Genomic DNA, 27,056 nt, shown 5'->3' with positions numbered 1-27,056 from the left:
GCAACTCTTTTTCTAGTTCATCGAAAAAAGCAAATTCGACATTTGGTAGGTTAGGATAAAAGAATGCTTATCGTATAAGTCCAGTTTCGGAAATGATACGATTGTGTTATTTGATTGTCTGTAACTATTTCCTTAATTAATAGACCAATTATTGGCTGGCAGAACAATGCTGAATGCGCTATGTTGAGGTTACTTTCTAGTGTTGTACTGTATATAATGATATATACTTGAAGTGTGCACAAAGATATGGACTGGCTGGTCATTGTGTTAGAGAGCCTGATGGCTGTGTCACAATTCCGAAGATAGATCCACCAATGTAAACCTACATAATAATATATTGAGTCTGGGAGAATGTGGCGCACTTCCTCAGCTGGGTCCATGATGTTAATAAGGCAAACTAGTAGATTGACTGTGGATCGTTATTGCGCTTCTAGGAAGCTTTGAACTGAGACCAAACGAATTTAGTAAAATCAATTGATGACATACTGCGAGTTTAGTTTAGTTTTTTTAGGCAGGATCTGGTTAAGCCAGGGGCAATGTAGAGAGACAGCCATGGGTTTTGGCCTTGGTTGGATGATATACTTTTCCACCAGTGTTCTGTGAAAGTGAAGAAATCCCTCTGAATGATGTGCTATGATCTACCTGATTCATGTCAAGCAAATATAGTAAGGAAGGTGATGTGCAACATGTTAAACAATCCTTTTTTGAAAAGGCACTGGTTAGCAGTGCCTACACCCACACAGGCTAAGTGGTGTGTTCAAACAACGGCTTCTTAAAAATTAAGGTAATAGCGTGTCAGCGACTGACAATCATGATCATAGAAAAGGGGTGACTAAAGCAAATTCAGGTTGTAGATGAACAAGCTATTAACTAGCTCAGACTTTTGGTAAAATGGTTCTGGCAAACAGATCAATTAATTTTAAGAATGAATTGACATCCCCAAAGGTTTATACCCAATCAAGATAACGTTTTTACTGAGGATATTTAAAAAAGGCCTCATCTGGAGGGACTGCTCCAGCAAAATGCAACTGGACTCAGTGAACAGCCAACAGGGAGAACAGTAGAATTGACTGTTGGTTGTAATAAAGCTACTTCCACTTGCAAGACTATCAGAAACCAAATTGGTTTTCAGAGAACACTTATTAAAGGAGAAGAAGACTAAGAAGAGAAGGAATGTACTCACTTTAAAATGGCTGTTCTAAAAAAAGGCCAAGGGAAGCAAACAAGATTAGGGCTTAACATGGTAGTCTCTATTGAAACCTGTGAGAACACACACAATGCACTCTACGACATTATCAGAAAGATTTGCTCTGCCAACTTACACGTTGCTGACAGGCCAACCAGGTGATGGAGAGAGACATCGATGGTGAGCAAGTCAGCTAATAAAATATGGGGACGTGTGGGCCAACACCAATAAAGCCACACTGAATGTGGCTGCTGATGTAGACCTTAGCTCTACAGACCAAGCTACATTACAAAGAAAACTGGCCGGTTCTGTCTGCACTAGTAGCTTTTTATGGGCTCAGCTCCTCCTACCAGTGAGCCACAATTGAATATCCCAAGGTCTCTAAAGGAAGGAAGTGTGTAGAGAAAGCCAGCTGACTACTAAACAAGTCAGTTGGTATGAAAGACAGAAATGAATAACCACGCTGCAGTTGGCTGGACAAGCACTGACAGCATGACCTTGTCCAACAAAATAAGCAAGGTCAGTGTTCTCTTTTTACTGTTAAAATATAACTTTAAAAAACACCCTAGCTTTTTTCTGCCATCTTTTGATGAATATAAGAAAAACAATAAAACTTTCAAATATATAAATAAACAAAGTGCTGCTACTATTTTGAGAAATACTCTCAAGTCCATGCTACTTAGAGAGGAGTGTCTACTTTAGTTTTAGTAGTCATCGTAGCCTACATTTCTACATAGTTACCATAGTCCATAGTTACCTTCATTGTTTAATGTTTGTTTGAAAAACAGCTCGTGTTGCAGCAAGGTTAAGAGAAAAAACTCAGTTGAGTATAGTTTATCAGTTACATGTACCTCAACTTGTTGATAGCCATGATAAAACCTTCAGTGCATATTAAAAACATCAAATAAAAATAGTTTTGAAAGGTTTTGGGGTGTCAATAGACACTGCGCATTAGCTGATCTTGTGTGACTTCAAAGCTTATTTTTCCTTCTTAAAACAATCAGGCGCTACCTGAACAAGAGCTGCAATAATTCTGACAATATGTCAGTTACTGACGCATAAAGTTGGAAGTTATTTTCCTGTTAAAATATCTTGCGTGCTACAGCCAACCAACTAAGCTGTCCTAGTAGCAAGTCTATTTTTTAGAGAAAATCACTAAAATGGTGCCTTCGAAGAAAAGTCTTTGATCAATACATTACTATCAACAGAGTTAGTTAGCCGGTTCACTGTTGGCAGGGGAACAAGCTCACAATTTATTTGTTTCCTTGATGTGTGCTGACTATTTATTTTTTAGTAAATATTCAACTGCATTTACTTTTACTATCAGCTGCTTCTTACTAGCTAAGCAAAATACTGTTCAACATAACTGGTACCAAACATACTGGTACAGAACAGAGTATCCTGGTCCCTGTCCATATAGTGTTGTAATCTTTGAATAACGTACTCTTCAAAACAACGTCTCCTCCAGATCTGAAGTAACTATCTATACAAGCATATAAGACTGTTTCTCCTACTCTCTTTGAGCTGTTACTATCATGAATGCTGTTTTCAATGATATGAGCAGGCTGACAATACTGCACGGGTGCTATAAACAAAAACGGACTATTGCTTCTGCGTACCTTTCTTAAGAAAGCACATTATTAATAATTCAAGACAATTTTATGTATCATACAATCACCAATGCAAACATTCTAAAGATTTCTAGTTCAAAACTAATAAATGCAGGTTCATCAGTTGAGTTTGTTCTACTAGATAATTAATGTCGGTAACTCTTTGTAAATCGTTAAAAGTTTAAAATGATTTCTAATAAAATATATTTGTCTAATGAATGAAACAAAAACTTCCATAAGTTCATGTGACTGATCAAAAAACTTATAGTTGCATTAATATAACTTAGGCACATTGTTGGATAAAGTATTATATTGTTTCAGGCCTTAACTAAAAAAATTTTATAGTGTTCTTAAAATATAAAGAATAGTGCTAGATCGTTAGAGCATTGTTACCTTTTTAGGGTGCTACCAGTTTATAAGACTGCTGCCAGTTTATAAGACTATCCAACCATTTTTAAGGACACTGCCAGTTATTACAAGTAATGTTAGTTTTTAAATAGCTGTTGTTTTTAAGATTGCTAACAGTTTTGTATCATTTTGTATAATAGTGATAACAAGCAATTATTTCAGAGTGCACAAAATGATTTATTTATAAACGGCTATGCAATAGCTTTTTGACATATAATATGTAATCATTAATTGATAGAAGCAACTTTGATTCATGGAGAGACGTTCTTGATACTGAAAAAAAAAACATTAAGTTTTATCCTACTCCTAACATAGTTTTGCTGCTATCATGAATATAGTAGGTACAGTAAATAGGGCTCACATAGATTTCTGCCTTTGATTTATGTAAGTTTATGAGCTTTACTCATCTGCGTAGCAAGTGATGTAGAATGACTGTGATGTTGAATGTCGATGTTGACTTTAATAAGTTGCTACTTATAGGTAAAAGTTACAGCCACTAATGTGCAATTGTACTTTTACTTTCTACCGCTTCTGCGACAAGCTGCATTGAATCTTCTCCATCATCTGTACACTACCGGTATGTCCTACCAGTAAAATCCTTGTTGTAGTTAATTTCTTGGTAGATGCTTGTGTTTTCCTACAAAAAGAAAGTAATTGTTGTGCTGGAATTTTAACTGTGGATATCAATGTACGAACCAACTCTAACTAAAATGTAGCTTGATGATGCGGTTTCCGTAAAAAATATGATGGCGGCTTAAAAATGCAAACTGATGCTTAAATTATATTTTGTAGAAAATTCTTGTGATTTTCCAAATAGAGGAGAAATTTTTTAAATTGGTATGTTTCCAATGAACTATGATATTTTTATTCGTTTTATTGTCAACTCACAACCTGGTTGCTCTGAATGTACCACTATAACACACTCTGCAGTCAAGTGGTTAAACAGCTGCTTACAGCATATTGCTATTCTTTACAAACAAATGTTGACTGATTTTACAAAAATTGAACTACTAATTGTCGTTAATCTTACGTACCCTAGGAAACTTATATTTCGCTAGTATTTAGTTTTGTGAGTAACATACAGAGTAAAATTTCACTGCACCTTCATTTCGCAGCTCTGATAAGTGCGAAAATATAGTGATGTGAAAATAAATGCAGTGGAACAAACATAATTAGATTCCTCAGGTTCAGTTCACCGCAGGCCTGCATTCACTGGTTGCAAGTTGGGGCGGCTAATGTTAGGCGACTAGTTATGAACACCTGGGGGTGTTGAGGGGGCGCAGTGTAAGCCCACAACAGTTTTTTCTTATGTAGAGCCTCAGCCAGGCCTCTAGTGTGAAGTTTTAAAAATTTTATTGGAAAGTATCAACATTTTTCTATTTTTTGGGATTTGTTTTGTTTTAGGTGATGTGACTGACGAGACGTTTTTAAATTAAAATAGGCAAAACTTGACCGCAGTTAAAGCGCTCAGAAAAAAGACATCTTTTTCTTTTGAGCGTTTTAACAAAGATCACTTTTGTCGATTTTATTTTCATACTGCCAAGTTCATACGAAAGATTTTACGCTTTCGATGGGACATGGTCAAGTGGATGTTTGGTAAAACTTGATATTTTGCAAACCTTTATAATGGTCGTTAACAAGAATATTTTGCCACTGATGATGATAATAATAACATCTAAGAACTATTAAAAATGGACGGTTGTCTCTATGGCTTCAAATAAAGTGATATTTTACAGCGATATAAACCGTCTTCATAGCCGTTGGGCAAATAACTTTTCAAATAAATGATATTGAGGTCGAGTTATCTGAATCAATTTATCATTGCCTGGGAACGGACCAAATAAATTCGCCCGAGTTACCCTTGTGTTTGAGATGAAATGTTACACTTATCCGAAGGCGCGCTATCCGAGGTTGACTGTACTTAGCCGTGGAAAGTTCCTAAAAAGTTGGGAATACGGGCCTGATGCATCGATAAGAAAAAAATTTAAATTGGGGACTAGTTTGTAATTGTGAATCGCAAGTAGAATGGTGTGGGTGAGGTCGATAATGCAATTTGATTGCTTGCTGCCATGTGTTTCTTGAACTATTAATGATCAAAGCTATTTAATTTCGCGTTTTCGCTCGTTCGTTATGATAGTTTAGTTTTACACATAAAATTTTCGCCAGAAGATGACTATGCAAAAATTCGAAAGTTAGATGAGGCGAATACATAAGTGTCCTAGGGTATGTAAGAAGTTCTGTATTTTATATATATATATTTCTCAAAGTACGTTTTCTGTTTTATAACTGTACGCATTCCGGCTATAGATATAACTTAACAGCACGCTGATTATTTTACGGACGCAACCACACGCCACGACACTCCTGTTGAGAAATATTTTTGGTAAGGTTCAATTACTATATTCTTCCTGTGCGGACCACTATACTTTATCCGTGAGAAGGGCCTTGATATTCTCTCACCTTTCGGTCAGACAAAGTACGATATCTCATTTTCACATTTGTACCAGTATCGATAGATAATAGTATCGTCGTACTCAAAGTTTTGATGGAGCTTTTCTGGTGAAACAGTAACCTTTTTCAAACACGCACAATTCTATGCAAGAATTTCAATTACTAAAAATCAATATTTTTTTGTGTAAGTTTTAAGTAAGTACCTCCATGTTAAAAAACAGATAATTGTTTATGTTGATGGCATTATAGCCGATTCAGACTTTTGTGATTACACAAATAAGTAAAATAGCAGCGGTCCCTCTGATGGTGGTGAAAAAATAGTTTTGTAAGAGTAAGGAGCGTTGTAAAGGATCGTTTTAGCTTTGTAGTGATCACAGCTTCACATCGCTTTACCAATACACAAAGTATGGATACGTTGAATTTATTGCATGGCAGTGTTTTTTAGCATATTGAAAAAATAAAATATGTAACAAAACGGTTTTAGATGGAGTTTTAAATTGAAAAAATATTGTTTACATATCATGAGGCAATATCGGCATTTTTTGGTAAAATGGTTGGCTGTAGGGCGATAGCTAAATTTGCGCATGGATGTTATACAAGAATTTTGATTATTAGCTCAACATATTCAGAATTTTTAATTTGTTTTCCCGGTTCGTAATAGTGTATCATTACCAAATCATCCTTTATTGTAATCATACTAAAACCGACTTAATTTAGCTATTAATTGCTAGGTATTTCACATTTATATTTAAACCCTTTTATAGTTGTTTCATTTTTTGTAATTTATTTGACCTGCACAAAACCTTTTTCTCATTATACAAAGTTTGAAAGTTACAGTTTGACAAAGTTTGAAAACCGGTACAGTTGATTTTATCTTCTATTAAATTATTTCAACTACACAAAGCACTTCTCTCATGATATGTAGTTTGAAAGTTAGAATGGCACATCTTGTTATATGTTAAATACAAATCAATTTTCTGACCAAAGACTTTTTTGTTACCTGAGCAACGCCGGTTAGCACAGTTAGTATTTGTAAATAAAATAATGTGAACAGTACTATACATTCCCACTAGCGTTTCAGTTGTGTTAACTCAAGTACTAATTGATACTCTATATCAAATATGTTATCAGAAACAAATACAATTTATAAACTTCTCTGTTGATGACTACTAATTACATAGCGACATTAATTGTATTAATAATCAGTTTACCTTTGTCCCTTGAATAGTCATAGCAATTCTTACTGAGTAAGATGTTCCAGGATTCAGAGGATGGTTAACATATCCACCGTATTCTTTCCCATCACCAATGTAAAAGGTGTACTCATCAGCTGTTATCAAGTTGCTCACTAGTTTGGCAACCTTACTGCAACTATCTTTTACAGAAATGCCTGAGTCTTGGCTACTTGTGTGTTTAGTCACAAGTACTAGGTAAGACCTACAATGTGTGAATCATTGCATATGAAAACCATCTCAAACATTGCTCTAACTAAACATTATAAAGGAGATTTTTAACAAAACCAAAAAAGCCGGTTTCAATTAAAATATTCCATTTATAATCTATTATTTTACAGCAAGTGTAATGTACAGAATGTGCCAGCAAAGGTACAGTAAGGTGAATGTTTTCGTATTTGTTAAAACTAACAAAGAGACTAAACAAAGAGAAATGTCACAGTCGATAACGTAATATTTTAATAAATAGACAGCTTAAGAGACAAATGTTTTCAAAACCTGGCAAAAGCACAAAAGTGAGTATAGGCTCAACAAAAATTTTACTTATTACCAAGTATATAGTTGATTGTAAACAAAATAAAGAAAGAATTTTTGCATAAAGCATCAGAAGCATAAAAATAAAATCATGGGTTTATGTAATTCCATATAAAAGTTGGAATACACCTACTAGGGTTTATCGTTTAGTTTGACTGGAAAAATCTTAATCAGAACTGAGCCAGGTGAGGACAAAAAACTATGCTGAATTTGAATATTTATTAGATTTTAGCTGGCTGTCATGAGAATATCCATATATCTATCACAAAATGTGTTACTGATTATTAATTTTGCAGATATTAAAAACAGCTTGGCAGTATGGTCGATTTTGAGAACAGCCATAGTATCACCAATAGAATCTTTAGAAAAATAATAACAGGAACATATCGCACACCCTCGAAACCTCTAAATGTTGATCTCAAAAAACTCGAATAATTAAGTTTATAATTATATCCCACAATTATCTTATAAAATCTTATAAAATCGAATAATTGATCTTATAATTAAATCTCATATAATAGTCTTTAGGAAGATATCTTAGCCACTCTCTTTGCGGTCACTGCTTTTGTGTCGAAGGTGTCCCTTTAGTGTCCAAAGGGTCGAAGAATATCAGAGTTATCTTTAAAACCGTCAAAAAAGAATCAATTATTTTACCGGACGCCATTTCTTAGTACTTCCTGTTTAGCGTAGCAACAATTTCAATGTTTTTTACGTAAAGATTAAAGACTCCTATTGGCTAAACTGACTTCAGGTTCAGAAAGATCACTCGTGGGTTGCTCTGGATGCACGTGTTGCAAAAACTGTTACCGCAGCTTTAAATTCAAGCTAGTGCAGCTTTTCTGACTTAGCCATGGTTTTTGAGACAGCGACCCATTTCTCCTCTCAAACTGTGCCTGAATTCATACCACCTGCTGATACTTTATCACTGAAATTTTTTGATTACTTTTTCTTCTTGCTTAGCAAGGTGGACGTAATTTGGGGGAAATCATTAGAGCAGAAACTATTAAGTACTACAACTACACTTATGCAAAGATGGGAGTTTTGCAAGTCCCGTCTAAGCTACATTTATGAGAGAATGCTACCGTGGAGCGACTAAAGGCAAATCATTTAATTGTGTCTATACAGGGTTTGAAAAAAGCTCTAAAAGTGCAGCTTACTTTCATGACCAAGGTCACAAACATAATCGCTCATTTTTCTAAGTATAAAAAGTATAACAAGCCAAAATACCCAGTTTTTTGAGAGACAATGAAACCAGACACCTTCAAACTCATGCTCAAATGTTTTTATGTTTCTGACAGCTGCTATAGTTAGCCTCTTAGTTAGCTATAGTTAAGTTATGATTTTCAATACAAGTTCAGAAAAGTTCTAGAGCATGTGGTCGCTAAGTGGCAACAAGGTTATGATCTCTCCAAAGCAATCCCATTTGATAAAAATATTGTGAGTTTCAGAGGCCCTCACTGCAACTAGTCAACTACACCCGCAGAAAAAAACCTCACCATTGGGCTCCAAGAAGAAGTAAAATCTTACTGATTCAAATACTGGATATGTGCACAATACTGTTATTTATACTTTAGACCTCAAATTATCCAACAGAGGGCAGCCTTTCAATGTCTGTTATAAACTTTTAGAAAATCACTGTAGCAAAAACCTACCAGTTGGTAGTTGATAACTATTACACATTAAAATGCTTACAACCTTTTCTTTATGCAGATGACACCACTCTTTTTCAAGAATCAAGTAACTTTAACAACGTGTTACCTCAGACAAATGCAGATTTGGAAATCTTCCGATGCTTGTGCATCAGTAACCAACTCACAATCAATATTGAGAAAACTAATTATATGCTTATGAACAATCCGCAGAACCAATTTAATTTAAAAATGCACTTCCTGCAAATAGGAAATAACATATTAAACCAGACTGATCATTTTAAATTCCTAGGTGTTTGGCTTGATAATAATCTGAATTGGTCAACTCGTATATCTAACATGCTAAAGGACCTTCTTCCAGCGGTTGGACTTTTCTATAGGTTATCAAAGTACTTCCCATGAGAAATATTAATTACATTGTATAACTCTTTAGTAAATTCTAAACTTATTTACTGCCTCGAATCTTGGGGCAACTCACCTGACATATTTTCAAATAAAATTAAACTCTTTCAGAAAAAGCTAGTGCAAATTATGTCATAAACTCTTTGACTATCCATCAAAAGAATTGTTTACTCAAACTAATTTTTTACCAATAGATAAGCTGTATACGTTAAAGCTGCTGCTAAGGAGGTCATACTGTATTTTATTCATCTGGGAATGGGAGACCTCCACACTCTTATATAGAGGTGGAACGAGACACGAGACGTCTCAAGTATCGACCTGTCTCGTCTCGTATCGGTCTCGTCTCGACTTAACTATTGCCAAACTCGAGACGGGAAATAGAACTAAAGCGCCTGCGCACGGTTGTTAAAACATGGCTTTTTGTGGTAGCAACAACTCCATATATTGTAATGGATTGCGGGCAACTGCCTTTAAAGTTATACCCGGTCCGTTACTACCTGTTGCTACTGATTATGTTGGCCACTGAGTCTAATCATGTAGTCCGGACAACGGCCCTGGTATTTTTTAGTTCGGTTCTATGTCCTTAAAACCGATACCGGGTCGTATCTAATTACTCTTCGGATAAGACTTTTGCGAGTAAAATGTCTGTATTTTATCGTATCGTGTCTAAACACCAACTGCCTTTCATATAATTCGGGCCTCTTTTACGTATATACTACCAATCGCGGGTAAAACTTGCCGGGACACGGAGAAACGAACGAAAGGCCGTGTCGACCATAATCCGTGTTCGGTTAACAATGACATTTTGTTAGCTCAATATAAGAATATACATGTGCATGTATACAGTAATTAATATAATTTCATGAGTACAATTTAAATATAATTCACATACTACAGCTAATACACAAACAAAACTTAACATTAATGAAATGATAAGAATGAAAGTGTTATCGTGTGTTCTTTTAGTTGCGGTATTTCTTTGTAGAGCGACGGCTATCGGTTTCATTACACATTACATTAAAAAGTAAGAACTATTCAATAGATGGTAAAAATATACATGTACAAAGCAATACATTTATAATAATTATGATCAATCAAGCTCAAAATTCTTACAATATATAACTTCGGTATTTTAGAGCTGTTTGTGTCACTTTTGTTTATAAAAACTACATGCATATCACTATTAAAATGTTGTATTTAAATCGTTTACACCAGGTGAAAATTCAATTTAAAAAGAGTTTTATTAATTTTATACATACCAAGTAGCTAGTACTTGTGTAGTGAAATCATCACCAAATGCTCATTATTTTACTGTCTTGTGTCTCAAGTCTCGAATTTTTACAAGACAGTGTCTCGAGTCTCGTCTCGAGCTTAAAAAACCTGTCTCGTTCCACCTCTACTCTTATAGCACTCGCCACTCTCTTCTAAATCTTTATATTCCCTTACTTACATCTAGTGCTGGGAAAAAAACTATTCAATATCAAACAAGCTTTTATTGGAAGAACCTACCTGACAGATTGAAGAAAATTGTAAACAAATTTGACTTTAAAAAACAAGTAAAATGCTATCTCCTGTCTCTCTGGGGCTGCCTGAGGCCTGCCTTTGTTCTGCTGCTGTTGGCTGTTTTTGGGGCTTGCGCGAAATTAGCTGGGCAACAGTGCACCTATGGCTCCATCATCATTACCTCGCGCTCAGGTTGAGGGAATTTTGCTATACTCTTCATTTTCTAACTAATTTGTAATTAACCTGATATATTTACTAATATGCAGTTTATTTTTCTGTATTGTTTCTGTTGATGAAAATACACACACACACACACACCACACCACACTACACCACACCACACCACACGCACACACACACACAAAAACACATTTGAGTCCTACTCTATGAATCGAAAGAACTAGGTTCTTTTTTGCTAAAATGTTGAACTCTATGCCAATTGAGAATACTTAATTGCAAGAAGTCTCGCAGAATCATCTTTTTGCATAGCTAGTGAGAGATGTAATCAGCTACACAAATTCAGGTGCAAAGTCTACAATGTTTTAATTATTCAGTCATTAAATTTAATGGGACTGTGTTGAACCGGTTTCCAAAAAAACTACTATATACTTAATGAAAAAATTTGTTTTGCAACAATAGCTACATCTGTCTTTCTGATATAGTAAAAAACCATAAAGAATCTATCTCAGATACTCATGCTTGACATCTCATTTCTAGCAGGCTCCCACAGCACGACTCCACCACCTATTCACATTTATCAATAATGTGAAAAGGAGGTCATAATAATGTGCATCTATGATGACATACACATATGCAACTTACTACACATGACAAACTCTCACAGTGGCTGCCAACTGACCTGTTAATATTATTTTTCTTTTGATATTTTTCGTTTTATTTATAAATATAACTAATATATACATGTACTCAGTGTGAATAAGATTCATATTACAATAATGGTAGACTATCATTTCAAAAATAAGCTGTTTGACACTCAAACTGTCAAAGAAGTAAAGGAGCCCACAGTTTTTTTTAAAGTAAGTTGCAATATTATACCATTATTATACTAACTGCTATGGTTATAATAATACACTTTTCAGGAACTAGAAGAACAACTATAACAGCTTAATAAATAGACTCACTGTATCCATAGACTTTAACCTCTCTGAGTGCCACTCCTTTATCATGTCCAACATAAATAGCAAATTGTCTGGTGTAAGGAGTTCTACCATCTTGACAGGTGATGGTAAATTCAGCACCTAGTGGGTCTTTCAGGTACATACAAACTTACCATCCATCTGTACCATCACTTGGTGGCTGGCTGGACTCTTTGTGGTTGGTGAGATATGTCACCTTTGACAATCTATCCTCTGAATAAACATATGAATATTTGCAACAACAGAGATTCAGATACTAAACCAATATGTTCCAGTTATATCATTTTTTTATCAGCACATTCTAAATAGTTTTGCCTATCTATGGTATTTAGTAGCTATGAATTCCCTAATAAAAATTCATAACATGTTTTAGATATCTCCTAAAACAATAGGCTGGTTTTTTTACATGCACTAGTAACTGCTGAATAATTGCTCAGAAATATTTATGAACAGTTTTTCATTGTTGAACTAAGAATAATCTAATTTAAAATACCTATGGTTTTCAATAATAACCAGCTGCATGAAAACCAAATATTTTATATTAACATTTATTTGAGCAAGAATATTTGCATGTAAAAGTAAGTGAACTAGTTATTGCAACATTTTGTGAAATACAAATATTCCAGCAAGTCTGTTTCGGGAAAAACTGGTAATTTTTACATTTTCAACAACTTACTCTATATTAGGATGGGTATTAAGCATTTAAATGTTTTATGCAATTGATATTTCATAGGTGCTGCAGTTGTCCCTGGTTATGATTATCTGTTCAATGTGTATTATTGTGTTAAACATCACAGCACAGTATCTTAGCTGCCAACTTTATTACTTGGCAGATTCAGCTGACAATTTTAGCCCATTTGCTTTAAAAACAAAGGCTCTTACCATATGTTACTTTGAGAAATGTTCTATGTATTTATATAAAAACAAAAGAATAAACATGCCAACACTACTTTAATGCCTGGCACTTTTTATTGGCTAGTAATGTAAGCTGTTCTAGCAAAAAACTATTGCTTGATAAAGAAGTTAAAATGCAAAGTATAAAAAAATAAAAGTTTATTTTTTGTGTCAAAAGAAGTATTCTAGTTGATAAAAACTTTTCAATGTAATGCATAAAACAGTTACAGATTTGTCAAAACTGCCCCAAAGGTTGTTAATAAAGATAGCTACTAAAATTTCATTTATTATAAAGCAATAAAAATAATTAAACTTAATGAATAGCCACAAATAAAAGTCATTGCCAAGAGTTTGACAAATTTTTAAAATTAATAGATTAGTACAGAACTGCATGTCACATTGTTGCTTAAGCAAATCTTTATGTAGAGCCAACACTCCTATTTATGTGCCAATAAAATATCAATTTTATCAATAATGCAATTTACTTGAGTTTTATCAGGAACAGTAAAATCTAACAGAATTAAATGCATAAAACAGAAGTTATTTTTATAAATTATATACTAATCGAAACAGTCCATGATCTTCTCTAATTGATAGACCGAGAGCAAGTGTAACTACTTTACATAGATATAGTTTTATACTTGACATTAACTATTGGAATAATAGATATAATGTGTCAGCAGGTAACCTCTGTCACAGGTGGATCTGAAAATTATATATTTTTCCTGTCTCACCAACAAAGATTGAGCGACATTAAGTGCCAGACATACAAAAACTGCAAGCTGCCAAAAAATATTTGTTAAATTTATAATTGAAATATTTCTTTTCAAACTTGATTAAATACTTTGTAAAAAAACTGGCTTAATGCAGCATCTTAATATTCATGATGAGACTTGAAATTATACTATACTCATCACATTTTTCATTTGCACCACAACTCCCAGTTTGTGAATATATCTTTGCATATTGGAAAATTATGTTTTTAGCCAAGTCTACCTTCCACCACCTGTTGTGAGACAGATCTGTATGAGAAAATGCAACAGCAAGGGCAGATCCGTACAGACTTGCTTTGTTTTTATATGTACTATCTTGATCCGCTTTCTTCTCCAATGCATGGTTATGTCCTACAAATGATTTATGGGTAAATATAACCCGTCGAGTCAAATATGAAAAAAAAATTTATTCATATTGTAAGTTTGCAGTACAAAAGGAGTTTTAGCTCTTCACACCAGAATATGCTGCATTTGCTCGCAGAACTAATGTTGAAAATGAAATATATTATTATAATTTTGAAAAAATGCAGAAGCATGATGAAAAGTTAAACAATATTTTTACTTTTTACATATATGTTAGCGCACATATTGTTGAAATTAATGAAACAAACAGCCTTCTAAGTTATGCATTTTACTGATTGTCAATTGCTTGCCTTATAAAGAGGGAGATTACTCACTTGGATATGCAAATTCTTGAACTTCCTTCAAAGTTATGATGTTCTTTTCATGCTTTGTAGTCACTCCAAGATATCTGATGGGAATGCTTGTGTTTACGTTAAACACTGCTACAGAATTATATTTACCAGTTCCAGAAAAAGTCGATATGGTGTCCCACTTCTCAGGTGTGGTTTCGGCGTCTTCTGATTTGGGAGTCAAAATATTCATTTGCTTGAACCTATCAACTACAAATAATAAGTGATTTACAATATTTCACAAATAACATGGTAGTATTTTTGCAGGCAAGTTTTATGTAATACCTGCAGGAATGGGAAATCCATTACCTATGATGCATTGAAGCGTTTACAGTAATTTTTGCAACTGTAAAACACGCATATATGTGCGCATGTTTTTGCATAGCTTTAAGCTCATTGCATGATTGGCTGTTTTGATAAAACCAGTACATTAAAAAGAGCAAAAAACTATTGAATTAACATTATTTTATATACTTTATATAAGATGAAAACTAAAGAACAAGATATTTTGTATCATGTAGCACCAACAGCTTAACATTATCTCTGCAATAGCACTTAGTATGAGTATTACTCACACTCTGAATCTGTTCTGCTGTAGAGTTCCACAACCGCCACTGATTTTTCCTTACTCAAATCTACTTTCCACCAGCTCTTAGCGGCAGTATTTCCTTTAGTGTAAGAAAAAGCATACGTTCCAAAGAGAATTCCGTCTACCGCTTGAGAGGCAGTATAGAGTTCTTCAGTCGTAGATTGGTCAGCTTGGCACTTGTAAGCAATGTTGCCTATTAAATAAAGAGACAGATATCTATAATTTGTAATCAGACAGATATACTTACTTTTAATTACCTCTAGAGCATACTACATAAATATAAACTTTATAGCAAACATATGATGAAAGTAATTTGGCTAATAGGGTTATAGTTCCTTACACTAAGCTTTACACTAGCTTTAAATGATAGTCCCTTGGCCTGATTAATTTACTTAGTGTAAAGGTTTTCTGACTAATATTAGGAAATTTTCCTTTTAAACTTTAAATACTTCATAATTGTTATACATGCAGTCTTTTGACCAAATCTTACAAAATTGTTTTGGTGAAACATGATCTGAACAGGCTGCCATCACTGATAAAGGTAATCTAACAGGTTTGATTAATATAATCTCTTGTTTTGAAGCAGTGATTTAGTGACCAAAGTGTTACCTGCTGACACTTTAAAGAATAAGACAAAGTAAAGAGATAAAAATAATAGTGTGAGTCAACATCTCATCTTGTAATAGCCAGTTTAAATGGCAGTCTATCTATGATAGACCTCCACTTTTACTAAATACTTAATACTTTTGTGTACACATCAAATCTGCCATTTACATGTACCTGCCAAATGCTGAAATAAGGTAAGTATTTTGCGAGTAATTTACTTTAGCTGTGTGTGACAATTCGATCTTTCAGGATGCAAATAAAAAACTGTTTTCAACACGGTTTGTAGTTTTTGGATCTCAGTAAAAGCTGCAGTACAGAGGAGTACTCTAGTAGGTCAAGGAAATGCATGTATGAGCGTATAAAATATTTGTTATAAAAACTATTAGGAAAAAAGTCTGAAAAAGCTATGAAAAGTTTACGCATGATTTTACAATAATATCAATGTAATGTATACATGTAATACCGGTGTAAAAAAGAAACAAAACATAATTATAAAAACCTATCAAAAGATAATATAACTAGCAACTTACGGTAGGAGTAGACCTTGACCTCTGCAAGAGTGACTCCTTTATTATGAGTACTGAACACTGCCACATGCCTTACAAAGACTCCTTCTTCTAATATGATGTTACCAATTGCTCCATATGGTGGATCATGGTAGTACCTAACTGTCCATTTATCTGAGTTTAGACCAGGGTCTGAAGGTGAGGAATCATTTGATGTGAGGATGTAGATTTTTTGTAGACGATCTCTGTCTGAAGAGATAGCATACAGTCAAGTAGCCATAGTCTATCATATAACTATAAACAGTTATCTTATGAGTTCAGTGATGTTAAACCTTGAAAACTTTGATAAAAGAGATATTTATGAGTATCTTACACCAATTTCTGTTGTAGAGTTCGATGTTGGTAACTTCATACTTCCCACCTAAGTCTACCATCCACCACTGGTTGGCCTTTACTTCAGTGTTAGAAAAGTCAGATCCACTTGTATTTCCATCCACAGCTTTTTGGGCAAAGTACTCAGTACCAGTATTATCAGAATAGGTGCTATTTTGTCTTGCAGACTTGTTTAATGCTAAGTTTCCTGCAGACGAAATCAAAGTTATATCACATGAATATAATTACTAGAACATAGAATTATATAGTGTGAACCTTTTAACAAAAGATACAGTCTTTTAAGCTAAGAGTTGGGCAAAACACCTTGTAAAGAAAATTCAAATGTTTTATAATAGTTGTTTAATATTTTAAAATTTATAGTAAAGTAATATTTTGAGAACACATCTTGTTTTCTTAAAATATTGAATCTCAGCCTTTTGAGCTATAAAATAAGTTTCGATACTGACACAACAAAACGTGACAAAAAAGTATACAAAAACTAAGAATAATTTTTTATCATAAAATAAACTGAACAAATAAATTGCAGATGCACATGTACGTCTTACACATATGTACATGCATACACATATACATGTAGGTCTGTAACAATGCTGTCTACAGTATGTAGACTGCCACCTAAAGAGAGAGCTGTGGCATGATTTCTTATCACATAAAAGGCAATAGATGATTGTAGGATAGATATGAGACATTGAATTACTTCTATTTAACCAAACAATACAGAAAAGTTCACTGTATTAACACAAAAAAAAAGTTTCTCCAAAAAGGTAAAATTTTACTTGTTCCGAAATAAGATTTGAATAGATTTTGTTAAATATTTTAAAAACGGGTGCATAATTATGGATAAAATTACTTTAATGTAAACTTTGATAGAATATTTTCTAGTTTTGTTCTGCACTAGTAAAAGCTAAGTATTTACCGTCAGTTAGAGACTGTGCTCCAGTAAAGATAACTAAAGCAGCTAAAAAGACAAATGTTAGTTCACTCATCATCTCATCAACTACATCTCCTACTACAAAGCTTAGAATGAGCAGTGATTGATCAAGGAGCAAGCTAGTTTCCTATCTGCAAGTGAAAAGTGATAAGGTTTCTATGCTCACGATTACTCTGCCTAGACAAACAATAGATAAGGCTAGCTATAAATGATAGTCTACCATTATGTTATTAACTTTAGTCTCAATGGCTACAAAAGAAATAACTTTCCGAGTAAACTTATCAGAGAAACAATAAAGGTTATTGAAAATTCAAAGTTTTACAAAGTTTAAAATGCATATATTTGAGCTCACAATAGATGCACTGTAGTATTAACTTGTTATCAGAAGTGAAAGTTTAAGAATTCTAAAATCAGCAATGCACATGAGCAACCACATGAAATTGAACAAAGCAAATAGTACAAAAGTCTTTCCGAGCATAAAAAGTTTTGAAAAATTGGTACTGACCTGTTTTGAGTAATCACGTTAAAAATGAGAATCTTGTAAGCGCTATTAAAAGTTAGTTAAATGCTGATGAAGCCTTTTGCTAACAAAATAATAACAAGATCACAATTAATAAGGTTTACAAATAGTTGTTTAGTTGAGAAATACCTTCTCAAGTTTTTATTTGACATATTTTGGTTACAGAAGCATTAATCAAGATATGTGTAATAAGTAAAGTTAAAACTAACTTATTATAATTATAGTTTATTATTTCATTTCTTGCTTTAATAGTTTTTTTTATTTTTGTAGCTCCTCCAAATTGTTTACAGTAGGCTAAAATAATCTGTATGTTAAGACCATATTATACCAAAAACCTGACTGTATACACCTGACACACAAGGAATTGCTTGCATGAGACAGGTACATCAACGCAGAAAATAACATTCTATATAAAATATTAGAAACAAAATGCATGTGACTAGAATAGAAAAACCTTTGTGTGAGTGATAGAACCTGACATATTTTATCACAGCAGTACAATAAGAACAGTTGTAGCAATGAAATATTGAGAGCCAGTATGACAAACATAGTACACAGTTTATACATAATTTATAAAGCAGTAGGAAGATATTAAAAGCTAAGATTATGACTCAAAGACCAAAGTCACTACAGGATAAATCCTTCTACATATCCTTCGCTAAAAAGCTACTTACTCAAGGTACAACAAAGCAGTAAAATCATCATTACATTATTTTTCAAACACTATTGTTTATTATTTTAAAATTCATGCTAGTATACGCTTATATTTTGAAATCATCAGTCGTCATGACACATTGAACAAACTCAGATGGTTTCCTTAAATAGTGAATACAACACTGTAGGTTTCTGTGTCAGTGACAACGTGCATGTAGGTTCTGTTGTGTTATCATCGCAGCAATGCTTAAAATTTTTTGTCATAAAGATAAATATTGAATGATAATTTCTAATTTTGATAATAATTCGAAGCTATGCCACATCTCTTCATTTTGATCGACAGTCTTCATATGGTAGGCAACCTTTCAACGTCCGTAATGTACACATTTATAATACAATTGTGTAGATCTCTCCATTATGAAGAGACTAGTCCTTGAGCTATATACCTGGTTTTGTAATTCCACGAAAGCTGAAAGAGTGGTCATCTCAAAGTTTAATCTTAAATCAACAAAGATATACAATGGTAAGCACCAAAGAACTAGCTAGATCTACTAGCTCTGTTATATTGTAGTCTTTTTGCTCTAGTGGTGAGACTGTTTGATACCTTAGAATACTTGCCATAACCATGCTAAAGTCAAAGTTTGATTGTTTACTAGTCGTGTTCTCAGGTATTTAAGTTACAGTAAAACTTAAACTTTATGGGAGTGACTAGCAGTGTGCAAAGGACACAACCGGAGTCCTTGTAAAACAAGACAATAATTAAATTAAGTGGATATTATCCTGGCGAGTTTTCTACTCTGACTGCAACAAGAGCGTATGAGTAGGCAACTTCCATTTAAGAAATATTTATCAGTGATTAATAGAATGATGATATATGTTTAGTAAGTTTAAGCAACCAATAGTATCAGGAAACTTGTAGTCTAATACTCAAATAGTTATTATCATTAGATAACATGCTTGAACTGATCAAACAAAATATTCAAACATTAGTAAAACAAATTAATACTAATACTAGCAAAACGACCAGCATTTCATGGGTATTAAAAATCAGCTTATAAACAGTGAGAGGTAATGTAGCTGCTTGCCAGTTGCTATTAGCCTGGCTAATTGCTAAAGGATAATTTTAACAGGCTTGGTAATAAGAGCCAACTACTTGCTTTCTCGATTGAGCATGCATGAAATTGCTCTACCACTTTCCATGAAGTAGCGGCATCAATTTACATTGCAACGGAGAGCTTTAACCTATTTGCACCCATATAACAACATATATCCCCTAAAGAAATCATCAAGTTAATGTGGTTTAGTTAGTAAGGTATTGGGCTGGAGAATGGGAGGGTCCGACATCAAATCTCCTGTAAGACGGATAATTTATTGCCAGATTTTAATAGCTGTAGCTGGACAAACAAGCCTACCAACTTTGAGAAATACAAATTATTCAATGATGAACTGATTATAATATCATTATTACTCTATTAAGGCAAGAAAGAACCAAGGTTAAACGGTAGTTTGCCTTTTTGTGCATTTATAAACTTGTATTTCCTGGTTAGTAAACAGCAACCACTAAGTCTTTCATAGAAATCGTGTTTCATATCATGAGCTGCAATGAGGTAAAACAACTACTATGGAATCGTAAACTTTTGAGACAGCGTTGGCAACTGTGTAAAATACTTGATGCTGCTCATGCATTCAGATGCTTGAGCACTAAGTCGAATAGTCAAAAAGAATATGACAAGTTTAAAAGAATTTTAGAGACAATGTTAGGCTGTGAGGCTATAATTGATGTCTTTGTGATTTCTTTCTATATTTGGAACTCTTTTTGATGAAAGCTGTATGAAAATGAGTAATTAAGACAGTTAATGTATTTTATTTAATGACTTTTTAACAACATATTTTACTATGAAACTTAGGACAGACAATTAATTGATTCTTAGACATTTTTTTGCACCTGTGTGCATAAAATAATAAGTGGCTAAAAATGCGCATGAATAAGTTTTTTAATAGCTTTTTGTCATCGACAGAAAAATTCATATCATATATGTAGCTTTTTGACAGCTTGCTGAACTCCGAGAACAGGTTTTAAACAAAGCCTTAAGCGAGAGCTAGTATTTTGTTCATAGTAGATTTTCCTCAAACTGTTAGCCTTAAAATAGCTTCGCTAAGTTGACTTAATAGCAATTTTAGTAGTTCCTGTTTTATTTATCAAAACAAACTAATACAGTAGATAGCAACCCTATTAAAGTTCCTTGTAGATGAGATGAATTTAGTTAATCCTTTCATGAGTTGATAGTTCACAACATGTTTTGGTTTTTTCTAGAACTTTGATAGCATTGACATAGTCTTGTATCTCTTTCTTTTAAAAGAGGCAGTAAAGGTAGTGAAAGCACAAACTTCCATTAGTACCTAATGACAGTCTTACAATCGTAGGGAGACAACTCTAATATGATAAAGGCTTGCTTCATACACACTTACCACAGATCATAACTCAAGAGACTTGCAGTCTTAGAGTTATCTACTAGCTGAGAAAAGGTTCTACTAGGCTTGTCATTTACAGGAAGACTATAGAACTTTTGAATCAAACTCATCCCATAGTCAGTTTCTAAGATGTATGTCTTTAGCTGATTTAAAGCTACTGCATTTAAGTAATTATTTTAGTAGTTCAATGTGATGATTTTCTTTTTAGTACTGCAATTATTAATGATCTACTAAGTTACATTATCATTTTTAAATAACTTTGCTCACTAAATGAAAAGTTTTGAGAGCTTTGTGCTTGATCGGCTACATCTTTTACATTATTTCCTGTTTTATCTGTCACTTGATAAGACGATAAACTTATTAATCTTAAAACTATGTCAATACCGTTTCAACAGGTTTTAGCTTTTTGAACACTTGCTTAGTTTGCTTATGGGTGAGCAAAACAACAAAATACTGTTGCTCAGCACCAAGTCGCAACACCAGCGTACCAGCTTTCCCTTTGCCACCAGCCTTTATCACGAAAGCGTCACACTTCCGTATCACAATAGCTACAACCAAATACAACAACCAATTAATCACTGTTTAGCAGTTTCACCTGCTACACGATTGTTCTTTCAGCTCAGACCTCCTACTCACTGAAGGTTCCTTGTCAGCACAAAAGAAAAGCATGGTAGCTCAGCAGTGCAGCTTATGTGTTTTGCTTTCTTTTACTAGCCCCTTCCCTAAACACTGAGTCACTGCCGTTTTAAGCAAGTTTTATTAGCAAGTTTTCTGCTTCCAACTTTCTATGCAAGCCATCTTTATATTATTAGTTAATCACAGAATATCTTGAATATTTACACACTATCCCACAATATGTATATTATTTATTCATTAGGTAAACTTTTCAGTCACGCCACAGTGTGATGATGTGAATACAGAGTATAGTATGTCTGCTAAGAACTCTGCTATTTTAATATTTTTAGCAAAAAACTACATACAAAACATAATTCAATTATGTTTGATAGTTTAATAGTTTTATCAAGGAATAGTAGTGAAAATGTTAAATGATTTTGTGTCTTAACTAAAATAGTAAAATAACTTCTACTACGAAAATCAGATCAGTTTTGATCAGGAGTAATTTAAGCCAGTTCGTAGAACAAATTAGAAATTCGCACAGAAAAGAAACCATTTTAGGGTTATTGGCTAGACTAAGGCTATTGAAATAGGTTGAATTGGAAAAAACCTGTAAAAATAGTTTAATAATTCAAATTCTATAAGAAAGTAAATTTTATTTGAATATTCTAGAGTGATTAATGATATTAGTCATATCTATGCAAAACTTCTTATAATTTTACATGTGAATAGATCAGATTCCTACCAAGGCGGTTTTAGTTTGCAGCCTATGATATATATATTTTGACATTTTATGGTCTAATAAGAAAATTTATAAAGTTATCAAAAACAGGATTCAACAAATTAAACCTGAAGAATAAATAATACTCAAAGAGCTCAGCAACAATCAAAGACTCATTAATTTTGACAAGGTTTGGAAAAAATAATTTTTACTTGAAAACAAATTAATTTTGTCTATAAACTACTTGGCTAAAAATACATAGCTTGACCAGCTTTGTTTTTTTCAATTTTTAGCACAAATCTGAATCTGAATGATGTAGAAATAATTGTTATTTCTTGCACAGCTTTTATTGCAAGTTAACATGGAGACACTGTTTCATATTCTCCATCTTGTGCATTTTTGTCAACATTAGCGTATTGGTTATGCTCAGATGGCACAGCATTGTCGGCAACAACAGGTTTAGTGTAGTTGGAGGGCTCCTGAGGAGACATTTGCATGTATTCTCTATTTGCATCAACTTTATCAGTATCACTCGGGGTATTAACAGCTTTCTTTCTTATTAGGATAATAGCTCGGGCTATAGCGGCAGTGATAGCAATAACCAAGAGAGTTCCTCCGACTCCAACTCCCACTCCGATGTAGATTCCTCTGCGCTCACTTTCTTGGTTGTTTCTCTTACTGTCTGTAGCAGAAGCAAAAAGTTTGTATGTTTCCAAAAACAACCGTCTTGAAAGTCAAAGTTTTTCTTGTACAAAATGCGTTTTTGGTTAACTAACCTGTAGTAAGTACGCATATGTGATAAATGCATTTTATTTAGATCCCAATTGAGTACCTTTTAGAATACTTAAAATTCCCAGTCATGCAGCCAATGCCCAAAGTGATTTAAAAAAAAGGGTACTGATGGTTGTGAAATCAAATATTTGCAGTGCAATAGGATAATTGCAATGGTAGCTGTGATGTACTGGGTGTGGGTGTTATTATATACAACAAACAGCAATGATGAAAGGAAAAGATTATATGTTTACATCTCTCCCCCGCAATAGGAGAAATGCAATATTAGAAGAAAAATGCACTGATATTATTAGAATAACCAATATTATTAATATAGTAAGACAGTAACAATAGAAAACCTATGCACAATTTTGTTTACATTTTAAAACGTCATAGCTAACAATATCAATAATTTGTCATATTTATACAGATTTTTAGAAAATATATTTAACAAAACTATTTAGAAAAAAATAATAACAATAACATATTGCCCAACATCGGTCACTATATACTTAGATCTTGTAAATTCGAATGCTTATTCTTATAATTAAATCTTTTCAAATCAAATAATTATTCTTATAATTAAATCTAATAAAATCAAATAATTATTCTTATAATTCAGTATTGTAATAATCTCATAAGAATCGTCAGAGAAAATATCATCGTCATTTCCTTTACTTTCACGGCTTTGAACATCAGTTGGAATACCACAGTACACTCATTGGTGTTCAAAATGTCAGTTACTTTCAAATAGGTAAAGATGAAACAAACTTTTTAGTACTTCTATGCTAATTACAAAAACCTTTGGCAATTGGACCATGCTATAGATTGGTCAAATGTGCACGCTTTTTTTGTGTGAAATGCGCACAACTTAATGGTTCTATTCTCTGTCGCTCGGCGTTTCATTCACCGGTCTTAATTTTGATAAAAATAAGGCTTACCAAGTTTTAACAACGATTTTAGGCCGAATTAATCTGTCTATTTATGTATAATCCGATCAGATAGGAATAGGGTTTAGGAAGTTTTGTGCAAATAATAAAGACTTGGTTTCATATTTAAATAGGTTTATATGTGTTTTGTATCGCTATTATACTTAAACGACTCCATTGAAAAATAGATACATGTAATTTGATTAATGAAATCTTGGTACAAGGGTTTGCGACGGCCATTGATGAATATTTTTCGTTAGTTGTATGCACATATGCATTTATCATAAATCTCCCAAACAATTGCTTCGCTCGTGTTTGGCTGTGGATTTCAAGAATTTACGCTGTTTTAAAAATGAACTGAGTATACAATTACCTTGGCTCACTTACAACTTTAAATGTACCATCAAATCAATAACTAAGGGCCTTTTTAGGAATAACATTATTTGATATTTGGTATGCAAGGAAATCAAAATATTTTTTACACAAGCTGAGGTCAATGATTGATTAAAAATATTTTATATGATTGAATGCAGCTCTTTTTCTAGTTGATATACCCACTATTTAGCTGATAGCAAGATGCTGAAAGCTAGATTTTTTTTAGAAAAAAAAGTATTTAATCAACACATCACCATCAACAGAGCTTGTCAGCAGGTATTTTTGGCACCCTTGGCAGGTAATTTAACTTAAATTTACTGGTTTTCTTCACAAACGCTAAACATGTATTGTTAAGTAAATGCTAAATTTTGATTAATTTTACAATCAGCTGTTTCTCACTAACCAAAACACTGTTCAACAAACCTAATACTTTGGTACAGACTATGCTGGTCCCTGTCCAAGTGGTATTGTAGTCTCTAGATAATGAACATGTAAGAACTATGTCTCCTCCAGTCTTGAAGTAGCCATCTACACAAGCATATACGATCTTTGCTCCTACTCTCTTTGAGCTGTTGCCGTCATGAATAGTATTCTCAATAGTCTCAGCAGGCTCACAATACTGCAAGGGTGCTATAAACAAAGATGGGCTTCTTTGTCTGTATGGAGCTTAATTTAAGAGCGTACAATTTTAATAGCGCAAAGCGAAATTACACATAATAACATCAGTCATGAAAACACTACATATTTCTGACAAAAAACAGTGAAATCACATCTGTTGATTTTTATTGTACTCATATTTAAATGGTGTTTATCAATGTGGTTAAAATGTTAGATAATATTTACTACAATACTGGTTGCAGTTGTGTTGCATTGTGCGCAACGTCACGACAGTCTGCAAAATTTGTGCTTTCTCTTGGTTTTTTAAAAATTTGAAATCATTCTGAAAAGCAGTAGGAAATAAGTCAAAAAAGGAGAATTACCATCTTTTGAAACTAATAAAGAAGGACAAATAGACGAATTAGACAGTCAGACTTCTGAAGAAGAAACAAGTGGGATGGCAAAGGGATTTAGGCATTGTATAAAGTGAATTATTACAACACTTGGAGTATAATACTTGTGAACAAGCTTACAAATCTTGACATCTTCTTTTTTCACTATGAACAGATACTAACCACCTTTGCAGAAGATCAAGAGAAGGCTTTTAATGTGCAAATAAAAACCTAGTGCATTGATGAGCTTTCAACGCTGTCTTCATCTAATTCTCCATTATATATTCAATCAGTACCCTTGTGTCTGTCGACAATTAATCATGAAGCTTCAACAAGTGCTTCATACACTACTTCCAAAAACGCTACAGAAACATGTGAAAACTGATAAAATTGAGTACTGTGGTAAAACTCTTAATCACTATAAGTGCGGACTTGGAAACAAAAATTAACAAGTTACTATCAACATCTAATTCCACAAAAAATCTAAAAAATTAATTCATCAGGTATTTATCATGGTCTTCAAATAGGTTTGCTAACAAACCTCTAGCTATGCTAAAATTATTATCTGAGGAGCTCAAGGAACAACAAAGTTTTTATGCTGAGACAAGAAAAAGAAATCTTCATTTTCAAGATCAACTACTAAGGAAACATTCAACTAATGCTACAGTGTGTTCAAACCCAAAAAGTAAATCATGCAACAAACGTAATATGCCTTCAACTTCAAATCTTAACCTAATGGCTGCTGATCAGCATATTCCAGCAACAGCTGTCAAGCAACCAGCTCAATCTAAACAACAGAAAACTGCTTTACTTGGAAACAACAACATTGTCATTTCAATTTGACCAAACGCTTCTCACCTATCTCACCTCATCTATAAACAGTCAGTATGGGTCAACCATCATTGAAATCATTACGTGTTACAATTTCAAATCTAACAATCCTAGAATTATGACTCAGTTCTGATCCTGCGATATTGCTAAAGGAGCTACAGATCACTGGAAATTTGATCTGTTTGATGGATCATCCTGCAAACTGCACATTGATTTAGATTTTCTTAAGGAAATTGTAGTTATTGTTAAAGGTGTCCTATTTGATGCAGATGACAATAAAATAAATCAAGATATCAAATATACTGACCCTGATGCCTTCATTGAAATATTGTTCAAAAATGGTAGAACATTGAGGTACTTGAAGATTTAATTCTCATCCACTTTATTTCACCAAAATGCTATCTCACATGGAATAAGTATACCATCAACTCATTTTTTATGTCATTCTGAACCTCTTAAATGATGGATGAACCTCTAACAGACTCTGCATAGCCTATTTAAATATACTCGGTTTATCTTCTAAAATAAATGATATTAAGAATTTGATCTTTAAGTATAAGTTTAAAGTTATTAGTTTTTCTGAGCCATTTATTTGAGCTAGACATAGAGATGACTACTTTAATATTTCTGGCTACAATACGATAAGAATCGATAAAAATTATA

Source organism: Watersipora subatra, chromosome 7, assembly GCF_963576615.1.
Source record: "Watersipora subatra chromosome 7, tzWatSuba1.1, whole genome shotgun sequence".
Classification (NCBI taxonomy): Eukaryota; Metazoa; Bryozoa; class Gymnolaemata; order Cheilostomatida; family Watersiporidae; genus Watersipora; species Watersipora subatra.
This window is presented reverse-complemented; position numbering follows the sequence as displayed.